The sequence below is a fragment of the Trachemys scripta genome, chromosome 3 (genome assembly GCF_013100865.1).
Source record: "Trachemys scripta elegans isolate TJP31775 chromosome 3, CAS_Tse_1.0, whole genome shotgun sequence".
Taxonomy (NCBI): domain Eukaryota; kingdom Metazoa; phylum Chordata; order Testudines; family Emydidae; genus Trachemys; species Trachemys scripta.
The window spans coordinates 145,616,779-145,637,057 of NC_048300.1; the positions used below are offsets into that span (position 1 = coordinate 145,616,779).

Here is a 20,279-nt window from a genome sequence, read left to right on the forward strand (position 1 = left end):
TCTGCCTTTGCTAAACTCATGTTGCATTGTCATTTACCTCCATGAATTTAATTATTCTTTCCGTCACAATTTATTCTAAAGCTTTGAATACTTTTGAGGTCAGACTAGCAGGTCTGTAATTGCCTGCATCACTTTTTTGCACTTTCTTAAATATAGGTATGATGTTAGCTATTCTCCAGTCATGTGGTACTACCTCAAATAGACAGATTAAAAATCCTTGCTACTGGACTAGCAGTATCATGTGCCAGTTCTTTCAGTATTCTGGATAGAAATTATTCCCTCACACACACTCCTTCCCCAATTTGACTATATCAAGCTCTTTAATTTTTTCTTCCACCACAGATGTGCTAATTTCCATTTATAGACACTCATTTCCATCAGAGGTACAGCCCTCATCCATATTATCATCCTTATTGAAAATTGAGGCAAAGTATTCATTTAGATTTTTGGCCACACCTAGATGATCTGTAATCTCCTTCTCTTCCACTTTGCATAATGGCCCAACCTTATCCTTTCTTATTCTCTTTTTATTTATATCACTAAAAAAACCTTGTTCTTTATTTAATTTCCTTTTAAGAGATAATTCAGCTTGACTTCTAGCATTTCCCACTTTATTCTTACTTTTTTTTTTAAATCAAGAATGTAGCTTTGTTGCTGATTGAGACTTTTTCCATTTCCTATTGGCTCATTGCTTACTACTTACAATAACCTTGTTGAGGTGGTTATTCATCCGGCTGTGGTTGGAGCCTTTCCTTACAAGTTTTTTTCCTCTTGCTTGGAATGCAAATTTCAGGTGCTTTTTGTGTAGTTGATATAAAGAAATTCCAAGCCTCCTCCACATTTAAGTCCTTGAGTTCTTCAGGTTAGTTGACTTCTTTAACCAAATCCCTTGATTTCACAAAGTCTGCAATTTTGAAATTAAAAAAAACCCTCGTTTTGATTATTCTTCCATTAAACCGAATTGACTCATGATCACTTGATCCAAGGTTATCTCTATAACCAGCTTTTCTCTGATGTTCAGTGCTTACCAAAACCAAGTCTAAAATTGCATCATCTCTTATTGTGACAATTCTGTTGCCACAGATTAATTATTATTGGTACCCAATTTAGCAAGATTAAAACTAGCCTGGGTATGTCTCCGCTTGCTACAATGACACCTTTGATTACAATGTAGACATACTCAGGAGCAGAGTCAATTTGTGACTGATAGTCCAGCCTCAAGAAGGGAGTATACACCACACAGCTCACTTCTCCCTACATGGGTGGCAATGGCTGATGGACCCACGCAGGGACACAGACCAAGGACCTACAGGAGTTGGTCAAGAAATAACAGTACCTGAGTTGCTAATAGGGATAACAATAAAATTAAGTTCAAACATCCTCAAGGAAGAAAAGATACCAAAAACTAATACAGGAGCACTATATTTTAGGAAGAGTTCAGTAAAGTAACTTACTCAAAAAAGGGCCTAAAATCAAAATTAAAGGAAATAAAATCCTTACATATATGGAGACTATGTAGGAAATAATAGAAGATTATCAGAAGACATACATGCCACTGAACAAAAAGAAAAGCAGGATGAGAAGACCAATATAGCCCATATTGCCAACACAGGTAACTTGAACAACCACTCAAACTTTGCTAATCAGAAAGAAATCCTTGAGAATTTGGAAGTCTAATCCTAATAAAGCCAATATCAGGAACATAAATTTCTGCAACATTAAGAAGGAAATTGGGGAGGACGATGCTAAGATTTTAATATAGATAACAAAAAGCAACTATATCAGAAGAAGAAAACCTGTGAATGGATTGGTGGGTCTGCTGGATCACCATACCTTTTAAAAAAGTAGCAGTTAAAGAAAATGGGGATATTTGTTTTGTCAGCGATGATTTCATTGCATCAGTCTTCCCCATGTAGAATGCTGGTGACAACACCAGAATCAGCACACACACAAGCTTGACTGATCTTGTCCACATTGAGGACAAAATTGTGTTTAGCTTCATGTTAAGTGGTGTTGGTCAATACATGTTTCTGGGGCAATGGATCAGCATTCAGGTCACACTCCCCATCAGTACCCAGCCTGAGCCAGAGAAGCTAATGATCCAATCAGCGGACTAAATTCAGAGATGAATCCTGGTCACGTGCCACTTGAAGCACGTTGTGCATATGCTAAGAACACCACATTTTTCTAACATAACATATTTGCCCAATATAGACATAGGCCAGGAGTAGACACATGTTTCTCAAAGAATTAGAATCTGTCTCCCTGATTCCAATTCTTCAAGACTTTTTCCAGAGATGCCCCCATAACTCTCCATATCTATTTGTATTCTAAATGTAATACTCTTCTATTGTAAAGAAAGTACACCTCTACCTCGATATAACGCTGTCCTCGGGAGCCAAAAAAATCTTGCCGCGTTATAGGTGAAACCGCGTTATATCGAACTTGCTTTGATCCACTGGAGTGCGCAGCCCCCTCCCTCCCCGGAGCACTGCTTTACCGCGTTTTATCCAAACTCGTGTTATATCGGGTCGCGTTATATCGGGGTAGAGGTGTATATGTAATTTCACCATCCAACACATCCCATTGCCCAGCCATTGCTCATCTTCAGATAACTTAATGGAGGAACTAATTTGTTTATTTTCTTTTTAAAGAAATGTCCATCAATTTCTGTGGGCACTGGACAAAATATATAAACAATTGAAACAATTCAACACCGAAGTCTCCCCAAATCCACACACACTAGCTCTGACACACCATGTGCAGAAGCAGATTCCTGCCAAGATTTCTCAAGTGAGGAAATCCTGTCTGCAGTCCCCAGACATTCAAACAAGGGGACTACAGTATAACCATATCTATGTAGCTATAAGAGTATCTGTCATTAGCTATAATAATTGCAAAGACTTCATTGGATTAGAAGTAATTTTTCAAATAATCAGGAAACAAGCTCTTTAGTGCTTTACAGATGAGTGTCAACATCTTTGCACCTGAAAATAAAATAGGCACCCAGTGCAGTTTTTCAAGAAACTGATGTAATACATTCTCCTGCAGGTACATCAAACCATAGAGTGGGAAGATGTTCTATTATATGCCATCTTTAGGTTCTTAGGAGCCTTGAACAGTCACCTGTAGATAGCACCCAGTAATTCATGGGAAAGGTCAGAATGATGTAGCAAAGTTCACACGGGGGGGGGGGGGGGGAACAGTTGTAAGCACCTTACCAGACTCAGATAAAAATTGTTGTTTAAAATATCTGGAAATCATCAAGCAACAAGTGAGCTCAAAAAAAAAAAATCCCAAATTATCAATTTCAATAAAAATTACTGAAGAGAAAAATTTTCAGTAACTGGTGCTAATACCATCCATCATATTCTTTAGGTTCTTCCCTCAACTCATTTGCGTTATCCATACTGAACTTCAGCCAGCTAATTTTCATTCATGACCCTATCTCGGTGAGCCACTAAAGCAAAAAAATGCACAATCTGAGTTTGATACAAGACAGACCTACATGTCATCTGTGTACCAAATGCATCACAGTTCAAATTGTCTCACTATCTTCCTCGGCATACATGTTGAATAGAATCAGTGAAACCATACAGCACAGAACTTTGAAGGTCAACAACCTATTGCCCAACGCCACTTTCTGGGATCTCTGTCAAAGGACACATGGAACTACTGAAGGTCACTGGTATTTAGTTAATACTAAATTAATTAATAAATTAATAATAAATATACCTATTCAAGCAAGGGCACACAACCAAATCAATTAAACCTAGTGGTCAACAGTATCACAGGCTACTGACAGTCCTAAAAGAAACAGTATGGACATTTAACCTCTGTCCATTGCAAGGAGATCAGACATCAAAAAGGTTAGTGCAATTTCTGTCCTATACCCAGGTTGAAAATCAGAGTGGGAAGTATCAAGAAAATCAGAGGTTTCCAGATATTACCAATGTTTCTTGTCACAACCTAAAGAGAAAGTTTAAGAAAGGGACATAAACTGGTGAGATAATCAGCATCCAGAGATTATCAGGATTGATCCAATGACTGTTCCCTTGAAAGAAGCACACTGCCCTCATGTAGAGAGACATTAATGATCTCCATTAAAGCTAGCCGGAAATTGACAAAAACTAAACTTTGACCAAAAGAACAAAACACAAAAAATTGTGAAATTTTTTTTAACACATTATTAGTTATTCTAACCAGCTCTGATCTGAAACACCACAATAACCCTCAGCTGATTATTCTACTCATGAAAAGGTATGAGTCCAATACATAGGTTGCAGGCCAAAGCTTCCCGTCACAATTAGACCACCGAAAATTGAAAGAAAACTACCATCTCTAAATATATAGCCCTGGCTCTGAAAAACCAAGCTATGAAGTCCAAGTCCAATCAATTAATCTTGTTCACAAAATTAGAAAAATTGTATTAATACTTGAATACTACCAAATAAATACAGCCCAGATTCACCACACTGTCAACCACGAAAAATAATTCTGCTGGCTGGGATTTAAGGAAGCTTTTATACTCCATTATATTAAGAAACAAGACAAGACATTTAAGATCCAGCATATTGATGACAGAAGACAAAAATTGATCATAATGTCCTAAGCTATCCTGAAAGAGGGGCATTGGCCATAAAATATTCACCAGCACATAAATATGGAGCAGTGTGCGCCCATAATTCTCCATGGGAGGACTGATGGAATACGTCTTCTATTCTGACGGCAGAAGAGAGAAGTAGTAATGTCAAAGTACAGGTGGAGGCTGGACAAAAATCACTTACAGCACCTCAGTCTCAAGGATATCCAAAATATGTCCATTTTATGTGCAAAATCTGCCTGGAACAGTCATAAGTGTTTGAACCAAGCCAGAAGAGTTGACATCTGCATGTCTGTGGAAGCATAATAAGGCTGGGCATCTCCACAGCAACAAGCAAGACAAAACCCTCTATCCATACAGACAGGGTTTTGGCCTAAGCATGGGGAGATGGACTACATGACCTTTCTAGGCCCCTTCCACCCCTAGATTTCTATGATTCTATAGCTTTCGGCAGAGGAGTAATCCTGTCTCACTGAAACAGAAACGGAACTACAGACCAGCACAATTTCCATATTAGCCACATCCTGACCAGAGCTAAACTCCCATCTATGGATCCCTTCCTGCCCTACTTGCACATAGTGGACAGTGACTTGTTTTTCTGTTTAATTCAAAATCACTTTTTGGGATACTAGATTAGTGTAGATTACTAGGGCAGGGCAGCAAACCAATATTTGGGGTGCCAAATGATTGCATTGCGGAGCTGCAAATCCCCACTCTCCCTGTTTTTGGGAGTATGGGGGAGATGAAAACATTTTCTATTCTGTGACACAAAACACATAGGGCCAACCCTGCCTTAGAGCTTTCAGGACTGCCATCCTATTTTAGTCACAGATTCATTTTTAAGCCACGGGCAAGTCATTGTGCCTCTGTTTCACATTTTTAGTAATATTTATGTGCCTAAAAGAATGCTATAAGGCCTAGCTAATTTGTTTAGTAGACACCATTGTGACACTCTGTACCTCGGGGGAACACCTGCACCCCCATGTTCATCCTTATAATATGATTGTGTGGTATCCAATGCAAATTTTGTTATGTCGGGTGTCTTCAGAAGGCTCATGATGCACTGAGCATTGTTATAGTAAAGTTATAGGTTGTAATTTCATGTATATAGTTATGAGGCTGAAAATGTGTTCTTGTGGCTTAAAACAAGCCCAGGCAAAAACTCTCCAGGAGCAGAGGCCCTAGCAAAACTCTCCAAGAGCAAAGGGGCAGTTCACACCTCATCAGGGCATGTATGGAACAAACCCAGCCCAGCCTCACAGGAACAAAGGACACTGACCTAGGCAGCAACAAAGGATCTGTTGGACTCTCCAGTGAGTCACTTCCCTTCCCTTGGTCAGTTTGGGACTACGATGAGATAATGCTCACCTGACTGAAGGGGGGGGGGGGCGCAAAGCCAAGAGGGAAGAAAGAACATGATAAAAGGGAGAAACGTTTACCATATGCTCTCTCGTCCACCTCCATCTACAGACAGCACCACCAAGCAACAAGCCAGCCTGTGGTGAGAAGCATCTAAGTTTGTAAGGGCACTGAAAGTGTTAAGATCAGCTTAGAATGCGTTTTGCTTTTATTTCATTTGACCAAATCTGACTTCTTGTACTTTGACTTATAATCACTTACAATCTATCTTTTGTAGTTAATAAATTTGTTTGGTTATTCTACCTGAAGTAGTGCATTTGGTTTGAAGTGTGTCAAAGACTCCCCTTGGGATAACAAGTCTGGTATATATCAATTTCATTGTTAAACTGATGAACTCATACAAGCTTGCAGCATCCAGCAGGCATAACTGGACACTGCAAGATGGAGGTTCCTAGGGTTGTGTCTGGGACTGGAGATATTGGCTCGTGTCATTCAGTTGCACAATCCAAGCAGCAGCTGGCCAAAAGCGCCCACTCACGTAGCTGGGAGCAGCTTACATACTAGAGGCTGTGTGTGAACAGCCCAGTAGTAGGGGCTCCCACAGGGTAAGGCTAGCTCCCAGAGTCGAGGATTGGAGTGACCTAACAGATCACAGGTCCAGAGAACAACAGGGGAATGTCACAAAAAATTAAACAAAATCAGCAATTTCCAACAGTCGCCACACAGCATTATCAAAACCGTATTTTTTTCTTTTAAAAAAGTGAAACCTGCTTGAAGTGACCTGAATCTAAGGACCAATAAAGATCAATTGCTTAAGCAATTAAGCAAAGGAGTGGAACAAAATCATACTCAGAAAGTTTGGAATAACATTGGGACAGTCTCTTAAAACAGGATGTTTACTAAATATTGTCTTGATGCAAGTTGCATAAAAATGAAATATGAATTAACTAGGATAAGTATATGATAGTTGTTGATAACAGCTTACTTTTTAACAACTATTGCTGCAGTATTGTTAACCCCAAGTCTTCAAGAATCATGAGGTAAGCCCTGCACAAACATGAACTAGTTTAAAAATGGTTAGATTTTAAAAATAAATACATTTTGGGCTCTTTTGATTTGCTTTCAGGGCTTTGAGCCTTTAGGGTTAGTGTTTTCAAACTTTACACCCTAACTTTTTTTTTTAAAGAGGAAATTTTCATGCAATCACATGACTCCAGGAGCTAGGGAGTTAAGAAAAACACCAAATATCATGAGCCTTACAATAAAATCATGGATTGGAATCACTGTATCTGTCCAGTTCTTTAAACATGTAGAATACTGAAAAAATGTTTTATTTTTTTATGGAAAAATCAAGTGCTTTAAAGAAGTGTCCCAACTTATGTAGGAGCTATCAATAGTCACAATTTGGATTGGAGGAACTGGAATACATCCGAGCTAGTGAGACTTGGCGGTTCGTCACCCAGTTGCAACATAAGAGACTTTGAGGCTTATGACAACAGAGGCCCTTGCAGGCTACTGAAGTTTCCTGTCGAGATGTTTAAATGGGTGCAAAGGTCATGGCAGATCAGGCCAAGAATGCCTAGAATGCTATATCATCTCCAACAGTGACTTGTACCAGTGGCTTCAGTAATGGACAATTAGGCAAGGATAATCTGACTAACTCCCAGAAACTGGTCGTTGAGTTTCTCTAATCCACAGGGTTGGAATCCTTTCTAAATTTTTTATAGTAACTTGCTAATTTTTACTATTCAGGTCTCCAATCCTTTTTGGGACCTAACAACTCTTGACATTAATATCTTGCGGTAGTGGGGTCAACAAGTTAATTACAAAAATCTATATTAAAAATATACACACACCCAAGCTCCCTTTCATCAATATTAAATATGTTGGTTTTTCATTTCACTCAGGATCTTGTCTTCTATGAGACAGTATGAACAAGAATGCACAAGCGAGTTTTTACTCCATTTTGTTTATGATTATATTGTGTGTATACATACACACATATATCATGTTACCAGTTACTCTGCTCATTTTTATAGACCTTCTCTGGATCCTATTTCTGCCATACCTGTCTTGAGATGGGGTGACAAACACTGTATACAGTATTCAAACTGAAGGTGTACAATTTACATAATCCTACTGTCATTTTTCAGTACTCTTCTGTACCCCCTTGACCTGCTTATTGACCAGATATTTTCAATGAGCTGTCTACAGCTACACCTACGTTCCTCTACTCTCCTTCCCCTCCACTTGTTTCATTCCTACTTGGTGTTCTGTGATAAGCCAAGATTTTAGACAATTTGGGACAGTGCATTTTTGTTTAATTTAGAGCAGTGGTTCTCAAACTTTTGTACTGGTGACCCCTTTCACATAGCAAACCTCTGAGTGCGATCCCCCTAATAAATTAAAAACACTTTTTAATATATTTAATACCATTATAAATGCTGGAGGCAAAGCGGGGTTTGGGGTGGAGGCTAACAGCTCGCGACCTCCCCATGTAATAACCTCATGACCCCCTGAGGGGTCCCGACCCCCAGTTTGAGAACCCCTGAGCTAGAGCCTATCAATGTAAACCAGTACAGTTACTATTTCTTCCCATGTGCATTATCTTGCAATGGTCTATAATGAACTTCATTTGCCATCTTACCCAATTACATAGTTGAATTATCTATAATTGTATCAACAAGTTTTGCCACCTTCAATGTGTACAGATTTTGCAGCACCCCACTGCTAACCTCTTTCCAAGGAAGAACTGACCATATATCCTTCTCTGATTTCTTTTATCCAGTTTTTAAACAGATGATCACCTTTACCTCTCACCCCGTGACTACTAAGTTTCTATTTTATTTAATTTGTAATCAAGATGCATGAGCCTTCCAATTTTTTCTTTCATAATTTTTATTTTGAATATCATAAGTTAAGCTCTCTCCTCAGTCTAGATGGGGATTTTAAAATTACAGTGACTGTGGGAAAGTCAAATCAAATATATTAGTTTTGCATGTTCAGAAGGAAGTGGGATTTGTGGTCAATTCAATGTTTTGTAGAAGCAAGCTTCATGGTTGTGGGCAGCTGCTATGAAAGCTCCATCTCCTGCACTCAGGAATGTCACTCTTGAGATTGACTTCCAATTTTTCTAGTGTAACATGGCTATAACAGGCATTCCTGGTCCCCTTGAACAAGTTAGTTCCTCCAGTAAACTGGGCAAATCCCAAAGTGAGCTTAGAATATCAGGACCAAACCTTGAATATGATTCTATATTCCATTGGGGAAGCTTATGCAGAGAGCAGAGCACTAGGACAATGTGCTTTTAGCAGCCCGTGTATTTTGGTAGGTGAACTGCAACATTCAGTACTAAACAGAGCTATTTTGGCATAGAACAAACCATAAGAATCAAGCCTAAAGGTCAAAAATGCATGGGGCCAGATCGGCGTCTGATAGAATAGTGCAGTCTTCTGCAGACAGACCAAAGCATTTTTACCCACCATAGTCATTGGCATTTATAACAGTAACAAAGGGTCCAGGAAACCCCAAAGGCTGTGTACCAGCTTGATGATGAGATGACAGATTTCAGCAATGGACGGTATGTTATTGACAGCAAATTTCTCAAAGCCCTTTCTCTCACCACATGCATAACCTTAAAGTATGTCAAGTTCAGTTCCAGCTACTCTTCTTTACACAAAGGCTGATGACTCCCTGGCAGTGGAAATGAGAAGCTCTCTCTCCTTATAGGAATTTGATGTTAAAGAGATACATAAATTGGGTGTTGTCCAAATTCCCAATACATTTTTTATGAGTGACATTGAAAGCTTTTAGCAGTCCAAATAACTACAGTTCTCCTTCATTTAGTTTATTTCTCTCCAAAAATATTTGAAATATACTAGTAATGCTTACATAGGCATTTTATAACTAATATTTTCTTCAACTAATTTACAGCAATCTAATTTCCAGGACCTTTTATAAAGGCTATTCACATAGTCTTCCTGAATAGTAATCTATCAACCAAGTCAGCTACACATTTTTGATAACAGAAGAGTCACTTAATTCTTAAGTTTCTACAGAACTTTACTGAGCAATATCTAGCACCAGTCATTTATTTCCACTTAATTCATCAGTGAGTATCATAAATAATTTAAATTCCACATTTTTTCCTATGGGAACTAAACAAGAATGCCCTCTTCTCTTGTTGGCTCTGTAAGGAATTCTAGCAATGAAGATTTTCAGTTTTCATAAGCTAAGGGAGTACCTGAGATGTCTGCATACTCGGGCCAGCCCCCAGGAGTTGCAATTTATCAACTGTATATTTGAAGAATGGCACAAGAATGGATGGGAAAACGATCAATGTGTGTCTAAAATACGTACTGTACCTTACAATAGACACAGTTGACAAGGAAAAGCTGTGGTATCTCCAAACACATTTGTAAACTAGGATATTTTTTCTTCTTGTTTATTAAGTTCTGTTTGCAATTACTGTGAGATATGAATCCAGAGCTCTAGCATCAACCAGCAGGAATGCTGCTTCAGGTTAAAAATCTGCAGCTTCCCAAAACATATTTAAACAAACACAATATCCCTTTAATTATTTATTGGGTCCCTAACAATAGCAATGTACTCTATTGCTCTCTAGGTATTTTGTCCTACACCTCCAATCACAAATTTGAGAGTTACTTGGAGTGGTTACAATGAAAGTGAAGAATAGGTCTAATATGTACAGAGCAAAGCTCTGCGTAGTATTTCAGCACCATGTTTACTTTAAAAATCTTCATTATTATAGCGCTCAAATAGTTACCAAAATATTTTTTCCTTTCAGAGATTATATAACCAGTCATAAGCTTCTTTAAAAAAACAGGATAATTATAAATTATCCTCAATTCTCCCCAAATTTAGTAACACAAGCAGTTAAAATTCTGCTAGGCTGTGACTAACTTCAAACTCACAATAAACATCATGCTAGAACAGCGACCTGTTAAAACTGCTAGGAACTAATCAAAAAATATTATCTACGCACAGACAAATCAGGTCAAGTCACTAATTTACTTTTCCAAACCTGTAGGGGGCAAGGGCAAGGGGGTTTGGAGGTATAAATTGGGATCTAGATCTTTCCTGTGCCACCACTTTCATTTTTTCCTTCAACAACCTTTAAAGGAGCATGGATACATTTTTTTTTTTTTACCAGGGCTTTCACATGGCCTTTTGAGGTCCTACCATAAAAGTAGAATCCCCCATGACTCTCTCCGGCTTCAAGGTATGGTATGTTGTTTGAATTCCCTGTATGTTTTCAGGGCTTGAAAAGCTGCTAAGAAATATAATTACCCTTTGCCTACTAGCCTGGATGAAAAATATAGTACTTCCATGCCTCTCCCACCTCCAACACCATGCCTATTGAAATTTACATTGCCATATATTTCCACCACCCTTCCCCGCAAATAAATCTCCATCTTGCTGTTCCTACTCCCCAAAGAGGGATGGAAAAATAAGGCAGGTGTTGACTGCCTTTGCAGCTAGTGCCTGAAGTTTAACAGATCATTACAACAAGGGAGAGGAAAGATTTCAGGCTCATCCCACCCTTTAACCAAACATCCACATTATGGGAGGTCCAAATCTTCTCAATGAGGTCACTGCTATGCATTAACCGGGAATTTGTGACATCACAGCCTGGCACCAAACGGAAGGTCAATCAACCAATAATTGTAGACAAGTATAATCCATATTAAAACTGGGATATGACTAATCAAATGCAACTAGCATGAGCCCTACTTGAATGGGTTTGTCAAGCCAGATGCTCATGTAGCCGTTGCAGAAAAGAACACCCATAGTGTAGTCTGACTGCAATCCAGTGGCTACTGTAGCCTAATCAGATAGAAGTGCTATCTCCCCAGAAGGTGAGGATGTAAACTGGAAACCAGGAAACAGCAGCAGGAAGTCAGGAAGCTGTAAATTCTGCAGTTTCACTATGTGACAAAATGCTCTTTCCTTAGCTTTTTTGAACAGAAGCGTAACCTTTGTTCAGTTTACACTAAGGCTTTCATTTTTTGTTGAATCTAATTTACACTGCAGTTTCCTTTCTTCTCATGAGAATAACCTCCGCACAACTGACCTGTAGAAAGGGAGACTGGAGGTAGCAAAAGCATTGTTTAAATGCCAACACTTAAGCACATTACCAAAATGTTATTCGCATACTACTTGGCCAAGTTCCAGAAACAAAGCTATTCATTTATTCCTTAGTAATCTGGGTTCAATTCCTAGTGTTTCCTTTATAAAGCACTTTCAGATCTACTGATAAAAAGCACTAGACATTATTATTATTATTATATTTATTATTAGAGACAAACTTTCGAGCTTACACACAGCACTCAAGTTGGTCCAATAAAAAAATACTATCTTTTTAAGAAAGTACCAAAGTTACCATACAGACATCATGATGAAAAGAAGAGGAAAATGAAAGGGAGTGAGGGTAGCCTATTTCAATTGGAGAGGAAAATAAATCCAGACATTCTCTCTCTCACTGGATTACAAAAATGGCTAAATGTTTAGCTTAATTTTGTGCCTTTTAAATACTTTCTCCTACAGTTTGACACACAAAACCTACAGTTGAATACTGCGTATGTTACTTACTAAACAACAGGAAAAATTGAGGCAGATATCCAAAGGTCACCTTAAGTATTAACAATGTTAGGTTGAAAAAAAATAGGAAGACTAAAATCCCAAAACCTTTTTAAAAGGTGTTCTCCAAATGACATCTCTGATTAGGTCTCTGTACAATATTTTTTAGAAATCAGAATAATTTTATATTTCTCACTCAGGTAATGTCATCAATAACGTTTTCAAAATTTTCAGAAATATACACATCAAAAATCTATGAATTATCTTGACACTGGTAGATTTTAAGTGTTCACAAAGAGTACAGAGTTTCTGAACAGTTTCTTTGGAGGTTAAAAAAAAGTTTTAAAATGTGTATTTAGCAAAGCACATGCACCTACTACTACCTCTTAAGCAACTGCATATGTATTTTTCCCCATATTTAGGAAACAGGACTTCCTGACACAAATAAATGCAAAAGAGACTCCTTTGTAAAATACATCAGAGGTTTTAGACTAGATAAATTATTACCCTTTCTTAGGGCCATCTGGTGGAGAAGGGAGGGTTGGGGAGAAATCACATGTAGTGTTTCATGTAGTAGTGGGATACTTGATGTGGACTTCTAAGATGTGGCCAACACAGCTTTGTAATCAACATAGCCTTCTCCTAAAGCAATCAGAAAATGCTATGTTAGGCTGCACCAGTTCTATCCACTCCTGCCCTAGATGTCCAGAAATACAATCTAGGAATGTTGCAACAGAGGCTCTTCTTCTAACATCAATAAAATAAATCAGCCATTGGATTTCTCAGAGGTCAATGATATGTTTGGGGAAGGGGAGGTTGGAGCACCTGATGCACCGCAGAGAAGTTAACTTGGCATAGCACTCGTTTTTAAAATCACATTTCACTATTCATAACCTCCCCACCACCCTCCCCCAAAGACAGTCACAACCCAATTTAACTCTACCTGTTACATATCATTAGTATTTTCCCAGGTGACACAAGTGAGAGGAAAAAATCTTTCTTCCCAATTTAATTAGATCACTTAGATCAATTGCCGCAGGATCCATGTGTTTTGTTATTTGGCACATTTAAACCTATTATCCAGTTACTCAATCCTTTGGAGAGGAGGATAAAGCCAAATAATTCTTAATCAAGCTTCAAAGAAACTTAAATCTTCTTATACTTTTTTTATTCTAACACCTTCTGTGATCTCAGGAACAGCACCTTCAACTCATTATACCAACTCCAGCATGTTCTGACTGACTACACCTGGAAATCCCTCCATCTTAAAAATGTATTGTTACTAACTCTGAAGTCTGAAGATCCTTCCCCTGGACCTTCCAAACTGACTTATGGTAAGTCTCTTTGCTCCTTCCCATATCTGAGAGTTACTAATGAACTCAAAAACCCAACCCTGGTTTAATAACCATCAAAGAAAAGATTCTGGAGATTTCATTACACACTTTTTAAAGTATCCATTTGGTTTTATGGCCTTCTGCACCAATTCAATCCAATTCAAGGCCATCCATTAAACTCTCAGGCACTTTTTTGGACTTTATATAACAGGCCTCCTCATGTCAAATGTTTACAAGAAGTGTTCAATACCCATGAACTTTAGTAAATATTGGTAAATCCAATAGTAACTTATTCTAGAGACAGGTTCTTAATTTTGCACTAATTCCAGCATGGATCTTCTCTGTTCCACATACATGTAGGTGATACACTCAGTTAGCATTCTTCTCCTCAAGGGAAATGGTTTTTTGGAAGTACACAAGCAGCAAACACTGCAATCATGATAACCAGGACAATTGCTAAAAATGGCCAGTTTAATCAAACTCTTTCTTGGAGATGGTGGTTTTAAAAAAAATGTATCTATTTTAGGGTTTTATACTCCTAGGTATCTCTGTAATATCTGAGCACCTTCCATGTAAAATCAATAGCAACAACAAAGTCCCTAGTGGACTTCATGGAGTCTCTGGCACTTCTCCCTCTTGGGGGGCTGGGGAGGCGAGAGAAGAGGGGAAACCCACAACCTCTGCTGCAGGTAGGGTTTGGATTTCAAGGGATTTTTTAAAGGTTTTAATAAACTAAATATTCTTCATGAGAACCAGAAAACTAAAAGCTTTTAAATTATGTTTTCCATCCCTTTATATCACTAAAGAGTCCTAGGAGATCATATCCTAACAGATCCACAGCACACCATGATTATCACAACGCTGGTTACCCCTCTGCAAAGACTGGGGGACAAATCTTTATTTAATTTTAAGAAAACCGTATATCTCTATTTTGTTTGAGTCTTGTGGTGTAGCTGGATCTATGAAACCCAAAGGAGCTCTAATAGACAATAAAAGGAACTCACAGCTGAAAGTTTGCCTCCAACCCACCTGGAATGTTGCATTTGACCAGGAGCCCTGCTTGAAACCTGGGTGAGTCTTAAGGTGGGAATCCTTGAACAAAGGAACTTTTAAATGGATAAATGCCTGTGACCTCAGGGAGTGACTAACAGACTAGAGAGATCAGACCACAAGAGAGGCAGAGATTGCAGCAGGGCAGCCTGTCTTTCCTAACCCCTTGAAGGGGGTGGGTGGTGCCTAAGTCCAGAGGGATCTACTTAAACTTAGCCTTCCCATGACAGTTTTGGTAAGACAATATGCATTTAAGATTTTGTTATGTTAACCTTACCTCTCACTTGGTTATATTGCTATAAAATATTAATCATACCATGTTTTGAGGAAGCTATTCTCTGTCACTGCAACTTCATACTAGTCACAAGCTCCCAGAGAGATATCTATAGCAGAGTCCAAACTCTGTTGGACCTGCTGAGGCAAAATGGTTGGAGAACAGGGGGTGCTGTGGTCTGGTCAAATGTGGGGTGAATTGAGGGATTCCACTCTGAAAGAAGTGCAAGTATAGGCCTGTCACCTGGAAGGGGTGCCTCAGAGACAGCAAAGATACAGCTTACCCTCTGACTCACACCACCCTTCCACCCATCCTTGGCTGGATACATGCCAGCAAACCTATACTACTTTTCATGGACAGCTCTCTCTGGCTGGAATGGCTCCTCTACCCTGTATTTTTACTTCTTATTTTTCTCTTTCTAGTTCTCACTAAACTACTTGCAATGAGGGTATCCTTGGTCTCATTGAGAACACATATATACTGAACTACCATACCTTGATTTTGAGGACACATTACTCAGAAATGTAGTACCTATAAAATATACTCTTACCTGCGTGGTGGTGTGATTCACTTTGTCCTTCTGTATTTAAGTCCCACTTTTTAAAAAAAAAAAAAAACCAAAGGCTAGGAGAATATTCTTTTGCATGTACTTATGATTAACTACACAAAACATAAAAATTACATACATATGTACATTTTCCTTACAAAATGTAAAAGAAATATAAAGTGTGTATCAAGTCCATCAATTCTAAAAGTAACTCATGGTCCATTAAACTGGAGCATAAACAGAACCATACAGAGAAACAGATGGCTAATAAATGAGTCTGTGTCCCCATTATACCATGTTATTGGAGCCTCCACCCTCTCTTCACCTTGGTTCCACCCTTTCCAACAGCCTTCCCATGCTAAATAAATTAAACAGGCTACACCTCTCGTCCTCTTAAATTAAACTATAAGCAGGGCTGAAGATAATTTCCAATCATTTTTACAGAAAGTGCAAGGTTATTTAAAAGAAACAGATTACCATTAGAAAAAGAGCACATCCAACATTGGATTTGGGGAAGCCCAAGCTTCACCCACAATCCCAAAGCAGCTGTTTGTTTCAGCTAACATGAATAGTGAGAATTAACACTATTAACAAAGTTAACAGGAAGTTTCAGAGTTAATGCCCCCATTAAGATGTGAATTTCCCCTTTTTTACTTTCCAAAGTTATTGCTTTATCTGGATATTTATAAACAATAAAAAGAGCACCCACTTACTACTCTAAGGCCTGGTCTACACTAGGCGTTTATGTCGAAGTTAGCGCCGTTACATCGAAATAACCCTGCACCCGTCCACACCGCGAAGGTATTTAGTTCGACATAGAGGTCTCTTTAATTCGACTTCTGTACTCCTCCCCGACGAGGGGAGTAGCGCTAAATTCGACATGGCCATGTCGAATTAGGCTAGGTGTGGATGGAAATCGACGCTAATAGCTCCAGGAGCTATCCCACAGTGCACCACTCTGTTGACGCTCTGGACAGCAGTAAGAGCTCGGATGTTCTGAACTGCCACACAGGAAAAGCCCCGGGAAAATTTGAATTTGAATTCCTTTTCCTGTCTGGCCAGTTTGAATCTCATTTCCTGTCTGGACATCGTGGCGAGCTCAGCAGCACTGGCAACGATGCAGAGCTCTCCAGCACTGATGGCAGTGCAATCTCAGAATAGAAAGAGGGCCCCAGCATGGACTGATCGGGAAGTCTTGGATCTCATCGCTGTGTGGGGCGATGAGTCCGTGCTTTCCGAGCTGCGATCCAAAAGACGGAATGCAAAGATCTATGAGAAGATCTCTAAAGACATGGCAGAGAGAGGATACAGCCGGGATGTAACGCAGTGCCGCGTGAAAATCAAGGAGCTGAGGCAAGGCTACCAGAAGACCAAAGAGGCAAACGGACGCTCCGGATCCCATCCCCAGACATCCCGTTTCTACGAGGCACTGCATTCCATCCTCGGTGCGGCCGCCACCACTACCCCACCACTGACTGTGGACTCTGAGGATGGGATAGTGTCCACGGCCGGATCCTCGGACATGTTAGCGGACGGGGAAGATGAGGAAGGAGATGAGGAGGACGAGGCAGTCGACAGCGCTCACAACGCTGATTTCCCCGACAGCCAGGATCTCTTCATCACCCTTACAGAGATCCCCTACCAACCCTCCCCAGCCGTTACCCCGGACACAGAATCTGGTGAAGGATCATCCAGTAAGTGTTACAAATAAATGTTTAGATGTTTACAACAGAACATGATTATTAACAATTTAAAAAATGGGTTTCTCATGATTAGTTTGATTAACTTAACGGTTCAGTCATGGGCAGTGCAAGTATTTCAAAAAAATCTAGCAATGTCCGGTTTTGCATGATTGTCCTGCCCAAGCCGCTCTACTGTTTAGTCCCTGCTACTGCAGCTACAGTAAGATGCGGTCTATATGTCCGGGGATGGAGCAGAAATCCTCCTGGGACATCTCAAGGAAGCTCTCCTGCAGGTAATTTGAAATCCGCTGCATTAGGTTCTTGGGGAGAGCGGCCTTATTGGGTCCTCCGTAGTAGGACACGTTGCCGCGCCACGAGACTAGCAAGTACTCCGGAATCATTGCTTGGCACAGCATGGCGGCATACGGCCCTGGTCTTTGAAGGCTTTCCCGGAGCATTCTCTGTCTGTCGCTCTCAGAGATCCTCATGAGGGTGATGTCGCTCATGATGACCTGCTTTGAATGAGGTAGGGGAATGTTAGTGTTGGGACTGCTTTACCGTTCCTTTACAGAACTGTAACCGCTGGTTTGCAGCCACGCGGTGGAGGCGGGAGAGGGTCAGCCGAAAGGGATCGTTCCCGGGGACAGCTGCGAGGGTGTGGGACAGGAGCAGACTTCCTGCTTGCCGGATTGCTGGCAGCAGGGACCGACATTGATTTCAATGTGAAATGAGGCCATTGCTAATATTAAAGTTTTAAGCTGCCACGAATCTACGGCTTACCATGTCTGCGTGCAAGAGCAATTCCGTTGTCCTGACAGGGTTCTCAAAAGTGCTCTGCAAAACCCCAGACACTGAATGCGAAGGCCGAGAATTCGACCTTGTGCTGAGTGCGCATGTGATAGGTGCTGTGCATGGTCCTGTTCACAGAGAAAGACTATGTTCTTTGTTCACAACTACATTTATCTTTCTGAGGAATTCACTCCCTTTTTCCCATTCCCACAGCCCCATCTGCGACTGTCTCACAACCTAGCCTGTCATCACACTCCCAGAGGCTAGGGAGGATTAGGCATAAGAAGAAGAGGACACGGGAGGACATGTTCTCAGAGCTTATAGCCTGCTCCCGAGCCCAGGCAGCACAGCAGACCCAGTGGCGGGAGAACTTGTCCCAAATGCACCAAGCCAACATGGATCGGGAGGAGAGGTGGCGTCAGGAAGACCAGCAGGCGACTCAAACCCTGCTTGGACTACTGAGGGAGCAAACGGACACGCTCCGGCGCCTTGTGGATGTTCTGCAGGAACGGAGGCAGGAGGACAGAGCCCCGCTGCAGTCCATCTCTAACCGCCCTCCCCCGCCACCAAGTCCCATACTCCCTTCACCCAAAGTGCACAGAAGGAGAGGCGGCAGAGTCCCTGCTAACTCTCACTCCACCCCTGCAGAGAGCTCGAGCAGCAGAAGGCTCTCATTCCCCAAAGTTTGACAAGTTCTTTCCTTCCCGCCTGACACAAGCCCCCGTCCAAGTTTCACTTCCCAGTCCCATGTGTAGTTGATAATAAAAAATATGTTTCTGTTAACTACTGTTTCCATCATGTTCTTTTGGAGGAGGGGGGGGAAAGGGGGTTGGTAATTGGACAGGACAGTCACCTTTGGCAGGGTACATAGTCGGGGGCAGGCACAGCAGCAGGGCACATACATAGTGCAGTGATGCAGTGACTACTTACCCTGGTTAGTCTGGGAGGTTCTTTTCATGTTATGTGGTGGGGGGTGGGTTGCTCTGTGACTTTGTGTCAGGGGAGGGCAGTTAGAGATCTTAAGCGGCGGTCCTTAGGCAGGATCACAGAGCCACACAGCAGGGGATCTGTAACCGTCCCACCCCTGCCACAAACTCACATAGACCCCCCATACACACAGTCCGTATCAGGAGGGGTGACAGGCTCCGTTGAAAGAACCATCCCACCGCAGCGGAGCCTGTCAGTCCTTGAGTTTAGAAGCTGCATTCGCGCGACTACACTACACCCGCTCCGCACCACAGTCTGCGTCCCAGTTTTAAAAAATTCCCGCGAAAACAGTATTAAAGAAAACGGTGTGCTTTAACAAAGTAGAACTATTTTTATTTTGAAACGTGTGTTGGAAGTGGGGTGAAGGCTTCTCTGTACACAAAATTAGAAAGTCACAGGTTACCCTGCTCACTCAGGAACTTTGCTTTCAAAGCCTCCCGGATGCACAGCGCTTCCCGCTGGTCTCTTCTAATCGCCCGGCTGTCTGGCTGTGAGTAATCAGCAGCCAGGCTAATTTCCTCAACCTCCCACCCCGCCATAAAGGTCTCCCCCTTGCTCTCACAGAGATTGTGGAGCACACAGCAAGCTGCTATAACAATGGGGATATTGGTTTCGCTGAGATCACAGCGAGTCAGCAAGCTTCTCCATCTCCCCTTGAGACGTCCAAAAGCACACTCCACCACCATTCTGCACTTGCTCAGCCGGTAGTTGAAGAGTTCTTTTTCAGTGTCCAGGGCACCTGTATAGGGCTTCATGAGCCAGGGCATTAGCGGGTAGGCTGGGTCCCCGAGGATGACTATAGGCATCTCCACATCCCCAACAGTTATTTTGTGGTCCGGGAAGTAAATACCTTGCTGCAGCCGTCTAAACAGACCAGAGTTCCTGAAAACACGAGCGTCATGAACCTTGCCCGGCCATCCGACATTGATGTTGGTAAAACGTCCCCTGTGGTCCACCAGTGCTTGCAGCACCATGGAAAAGTAGCCCTTTCTGTTAATGTACTGGCTGGCCTGGTGGTCCGGTGCCAGGATAGGGATGTGAGTTCCATCTATGG

The 20,279-nt window shown here is 41.0% G+C and overlaps 1 protein-coding gene across 10 annotated transcripts in view; it reads right to left on the minus strand.

The window, feature by feature from the left end:
• Positions 1-20,279, minus strand: part of MYO6 (myosin VI) — a 166,671-nt gene that overhangs the window by 132,116 nt on the left and 14,276 nt on the right. Inside the window, exon 1 of one of the 10 annotated variants that reach the window (XM_034766172.1) lies at positions 15,771-15,788. The exons of the other annotated variants lie outside the window; for them this stretch is intronic. The gene's annotated coding sequence lies outside the window, so the exon portion shown is untranslated. Of the gene's footprint in view, positions 1-15,770; positions 15,789-20,279 lie in introns of those variants that run through there. 10 annotated transcript variants of the gene reach the window in all.